The following is a 6,000-nucleotide window of genomic DNA, read 5'->3' as shown; positions in this document are numbered from 1 at the left end:
CATCAGAGATATTAGAGGCCTAAGTTGAACAAGGAGGCTGCGTCTTCATCCAAGGAAGGACAGCAAACCCACGGTTTCCTCATACAAGGTTAGTTCTTGGATTCCTAAGGTGAAAGCTAACCAACTACGTTGGTTTGGTTTGATCCAAGGTTTGACTTACAAGAAGAGGAGAAGTCTCGAGTCACAGCCGAGATTCCCTTCTTTTCCACGGTTGAAACTTGATTTAAACTAAGTTTTACGTGTCTTAGAAGATCCTAGGCATTGAGGCTTTTCTAGTTGAGAAATCACTCAAGGAAACGACACAAGAAGAGTCGATCGATTCTAGTTTTCATCCGCGGTCCATCTCTGGAATTTCGCCGGCAAAATCAGAATCCCATCCTCAAGAAATCACGGTGAGACCATCTTGGACATGGGAATGGACCATATAAGGTGATTCCACGCAAAGAAAGAAGAAGATACACATTGGTTTCGCGAAGAACGGCCTAGGCGATAGCAAGCACCAAGTCACCGGGAACTTCTGGTGTGCCAAAAAGGTAACATTTGGGCGCCGTCTCCTTTCCAAATCCTTTGGCTACATTTTTGGGCAAGTGAGATCCGCAGCTGATCTCGGGAGGCCAGGTGTCAATGCAGGGAGGAAGGAGCCGCCAGCTAGGGTGACATTTGTGGAAGGCACCGCAAGACACAAGGGAGGCGCGCCAAGTGTCCAACCGTTCCCGAAAAGGAAGCTTTTGGCGCGTCCTACCTTCCATATCTTTAGCGACAATCTTGGAAGGGAAATCTTCTACGCTTCAAGATACATTGTATTTGGACTCCATCAATAAGGGAAGAGGTAACGTGGCAGCTGGAGGCGAAGACACGTGGGGTGAGACCAGCTCGTCCCTGGCGAGATACCCTTCTTAATTTCCCTCCAACGAAATAGGAAGGAGATTATCTCGGAAGATTAGGTGCATAGCACCTAAACGCAATCCACTAAAGGCAAGAATCTCGGGAGATCAATAACCAACAATCAAGGGAGATCTTCCACGTGGAGATTGAAGGAATTTGAGCTCGCACTAAAAGTGGAAGGTAACCCGGGCGACAATCTTGGAAGGTGATCTCAAGCAAGAATCTTGGAAGATCATCTTGCGCCACATTTGGGATGAGCCCGACCCTACCAGTATCCTTTTCTAAACAAGACAGAATTAAATCCGTTCTTTTTTTTTTGTCGGTTCCTTCTTCAGTCCCCATCGTTCGGTATTTTATGAAAGGGAAGCGAAGGGAAATACAGAATGAAGGCGGCGCGGCGCTTGTTGTTTGGTCGGTTCCTTCTGCAGTCCGCGTCGTTCGGTTTTTGAAAGGGAAAAGAAGGGAAATGGGGCGGGCGTTCGGCGGCACTGTGGCTGTGGGCCTCGCTCGACGCTCAGTGGCTTATTGAGGATTCCGAATCAGTGGGCGATGTGGACGTAGAACAAAAATCCTCTCTACTCTTTTTCTTTTTTGTATGCTTTTCTTTTTTTGGGTTTTTATAGATGCCTAATTTCTCTCTCTCTCGATTGCTGATTCCTGTTTTACCTTTTCCTTTATAACAACCCACCTACGGACCGAAAAAGTGGGACTTACAGTAATAGCCCTACTCTTACACATTATTGCTCTTTCACCTTTTTTCGTTGGAATCCAGCAGCGGTGGAGCCGGGCCTCTACTTCCCCCAACACGATCTTATCCACAATGGTGTCGTGACGATGGTCTCGCTACCCTTCACCTCCCTGTCAAAGATTGGCTGACGTTAAGAAAATTAAATAAGAAAGTACTACAATTTTTTAACTGTTCACTTGTTAAAAAAAAAAAACTACCGTGACCAATGACCTGCCACTTGTTCGACCGAATGTTTGACCTCACCTTGCAAACAAAATTTATTTTTTGTGTTTTCTTCCTGAGTCAAACTCAATCAAACTTGAGTTTGGTTGATTGAGAGTGTCTAGTCAAGCTTGATCCAATTGATGGTTCAAGGGCAAATTGGGTCAGGCTAACACTTCTCTATTTAGATAGCATGTGAACCAATGAATTTGTTTATACTAGTGTGTTTGCAATGTTCACTTCAACATGTTTTCTGATCCAACAACATACAATTTTATATATATATATATATATATATATATATATATATATATATATATATATATATATATATATATATATATATATATATAATTGGACACCATCAATCATGTCCATCTTAGATGGAAAGCCCCTTGGCCATCATAGTTGAATACAAATTAAGAAAAATCTTATACCATATATGAATTTGAGTAAGAATCCAATCCAAATCTGTTTTTCATATTCACATTCATATCATACTTTTCAACTGAATCCAGACCATATAACAAATTGTTAAGATGCAACTTTTAAAATGCACAGACATTGGATATAGGATATTTATTTAAAATTAAATGTGATGTGAATCCAAATATGAAACCAATTGGACATTTACTTATGTCCAAATTTAAATCTGAACAGATGTCATTTCCTAAATCCAAATTCGATCAGATTTTTCAATTGGATATAAAATCATTTTCCATATCTAATTTCTTGGATGAGGTCCGGTCAGATGTTGGATCTAGATCTGATTTATTAACGTCTGTAGATATAAAGGAAAATGTGCTACTGTGCTAAATAGTGTCCATAAAGATAACCTATTTAATTTGAATGTATTTTCTGCCTGCAAGTGAATGAGGCTTTGTGACATGCGTGACAGCCTCCTTCCATAAGACACCTCCAATCATAATGCAGTGCAATGGATGACCTTGAATCCTGCATCAGACAAAAATGACACTCAACTTATTCAATTTCTAGAACCTCAACCTTTTGCATGAGGCAATCACGGAATGGCTTGGAAAAAAGATATAAGTGATAGAATAACATTTTAATCAGGTGAATAAGTTAGAAAGAAATTAAAAGATATATGTGCATTTGAAAGAAAAATGTGATTGGGACCTTAATAGTGAGTTGCAATAGAGTTACGCCTTCCCTTTTGAGATAGAAAAAGATGGTTGATGGGAGAGGCCACTAAGAGTTTGATTGCAACTAAAAGCATAGGTGTTCATTAGTGTGAAGGAATATGAAAAATGACTGTGAGAAGGAGATAAGCACAACTTATATTCTTTTAACTTTTTGCATGTTGTAATAATATTTATAAGTATAATTGAGCCTTTGAAGAGAGGTCATTCATTTACATATATGGCAAGGACACATTCGATTATTTGGATGGTATTCCTACCTTTACCATAATAATATTGCATTGAGACACAAAATTTACTAAGTGAAGAATATCAAATCCTAACTTCCTCACCATCGATTGATTTCCTTTTATATGATTAAAAGAACATTACATGAAACGATGTTTATCCCAATGATCACGTTAAGATACTTTTTAAAACTTTGGCAAATTTCATTCAAATAAAACCTAGTCAAAAGTTGGTGTCCATGACCTTTTTCTACAAATTATTTCAAATGAAAATTTAAGTGACAGTCTTCCAAAAGGATATTTTTAGCATTTGGTCTTAGATGGACTTCAAGAGAACTTCTCTAAAATGTATTAGTAGTAGAAAATGAAGCATGTGAAGTCATGATTCTTCCTTTGTTGGAAGGCAAAGTCTTGTGTGTGATTAATCACTATGTTGGAAGGCAAAGTCTTACATATAATTAGTCAATATGTTGGAAGGCAAAGTCTTACCTTAGGATAGGCACTCGATGAGTTTGATCGCATGGGTAACTGTATCTTGTGCTTTAGCAAATAAAAGCTCTATGCTGACTGTGCATTGATTTGATGACGTTGAACTATATCTAAATTTTTGGTAGTGCTATTTGAGTAGGGAGTGTATGACGCAAGCGCTTCGCATCTTTTTTGTGTTTGTTATCTTGCCAATGAGCCCCTCACTGCACAACTAGTTGAACCAGCTCAAATTTGACTTGATCTCGCCCATTAAAACTTGAATTGAGCTCGTCTCAGGCTTTGAGTTCAAATGTATATCTTGATTCAAATGTATAGGAGTCGAGTTCAAGTTATAAGAACTCGACTTCATCATGAATGTTGAATTATATAATGAAAGAATAGTTAAATAAGTAGCAACTAAACAAGTTAAACGGGTTAATGAGTTAAACAAGTTAAAAGAAGGAGACATGCTTAACAGAAACAAGTTAAACGAGTCAACCTCAAGCTTGAGTTTGTTTTATTGAGCTTTACTTGAGTTCAAGCTCAAGTTTGCTAAGAGTCAAATTCAAGCTCGAGCCAGCTTTATTGAGCTTGATTCGAGTTCAAGCTCAAGTTTTTTAAGAGTCAAATTCGAGCTCGAGTCAGCTTGTGTGCAATGCTATCCTCAATGGCGAAGGCCCCACTTGAATATGGGAAAAAAAGACTTTTTTGTTTACTTGCAAAAATATTTAATGAATCACAATGCATCTTTTTTAAAGTTAGTTTCTATGCTTTCATTCTTTATGGCAACGCAGACACCACTATTGAGATAGGCTGCATGGACACATATGGAGCTCAAACTTATGCTAATCACGTATTGGCCAAATACAAATGTGAAAGACGTTAACATATACTCCAATATCAGTATCATGAATATCCTTATCGTCTTGATTTATAACGCCAATTGGCCGGTGCATATCGCTACATATCGGCTTAATGTATTGGCATCATATTTTTTGAATTTTAAAAATAATTTAGAAGTATGCATATCAACAGGTAAAGTTCGGAAACGGATCCAAATTTGAGACAGATTCGCATAACACTGTGTCCTTATTCTTGTTGTCAAGAACATGCTAACCTGGTCTTAGCTGAAAAACAAACAACTGGACTGTGACAAATAATTTAAAAGCTTAATTTTTCGTTTGATAACAACCAAGATATATAAATGGTCCAGACTTTTGGATCCCTTTTTCCCCATGTCCTTTCTTTTAGATTCACTTAAAAATTTAAGCATTGTTCCATTTTTTTTTGTTTCTAGAGTTTGAAGCCCAGATTTTAGGTGGCCATTTTGAAGGAAGCACCTCTTTTTTGGTCCACCACTAATCAACCCGTGCTTCAATGATTTGCCGCCTACCTATATCCTCATCGAGTACTCCCTCTTTTACGGCAATTTTCTCTATGCTTATCCACGGCTTCAGCTGACCTCTCTCTCTCTCTCTCTCTCTCTATATATATATATATATATATATCTATATATAGATATATATATATATATATATAGAGAGAGAGAGAGAGAGACTGGCCATATGAGATAAACCGTTTGGCCAATCTGCCCTTCGTTCAAACACGACCACGAATCCAATGCATAATAGTGACATGTGAGAGTTCAAATGGTGTCTCCTTTCAAACTTGAATAGAAAAATCTAAGGAGAGAGAGAGAGAAAGAGAGCGAGCCACATGCTCCCACTGTGCCAGGTATGACACCTTTGTTCATATCCTTACGTTAAGGCTGGGCATCGGGCCTGGCTGCCGTCGGGTACCCGTTACTCGGCCTGACTAGGGCCCGGGCTTGGAATTTATCGAGCCGGCCTGGGTGGGCCCAATAAGTCCGATTCAGACCCGATAATTGGTTTTTAAAATTTCTTTTATTAATTTATATATATATTTATAAAATTTTATTATAATTAATTGTAGTTATCCCCTGCCTCAACTTAGGGAGACCTATATCTATATGTATATAAAGAAGGATATATATATATATATATATATATATATATATATGACATGCATGTTACTGCTTAGGGAGACCTATATTTGTATGTATATAAAGGAGGACAACACAATAGCCATGGAGGAGAAGACAGCAGAAAGACAACATTTTTGGGCTCTTCTTAGCTAGACCCACAAGATTTGGATCCATATCTTCCCAAAATAGCAGGGTCGGATTTAGATCCAGAACCCACAAGACCCAAGAACCTGCCCTGCCCATAAAACTGGGTTTAGATCTCAAGCCCCTGGAGGAACTGCAGCTAAAGGAAGAATGAAACCTCCC

The sequence above is a fragment of the Nymphaea colorata genome, chromosome 8 (assembly GCF_008831285.2).
Source record: "Nymphaea colorata isolate Beijing-Zhang1983 chromosome 8, ASM883128v2, whole genome shotgun sequence".
In the NCBI taxonomy this organism is placed as follows: Eukaryota; Viridiplantae; Streptophyta; class Magnoliopsida; order Nymphaeales; family Nymphaeaceae; genus Nymphaea; species Nymphaea colorata.
The sequence above is the reverse complement of the archived record's forward strand: the minus strand, read 5'-3'. Positions refer to the sequence as shown.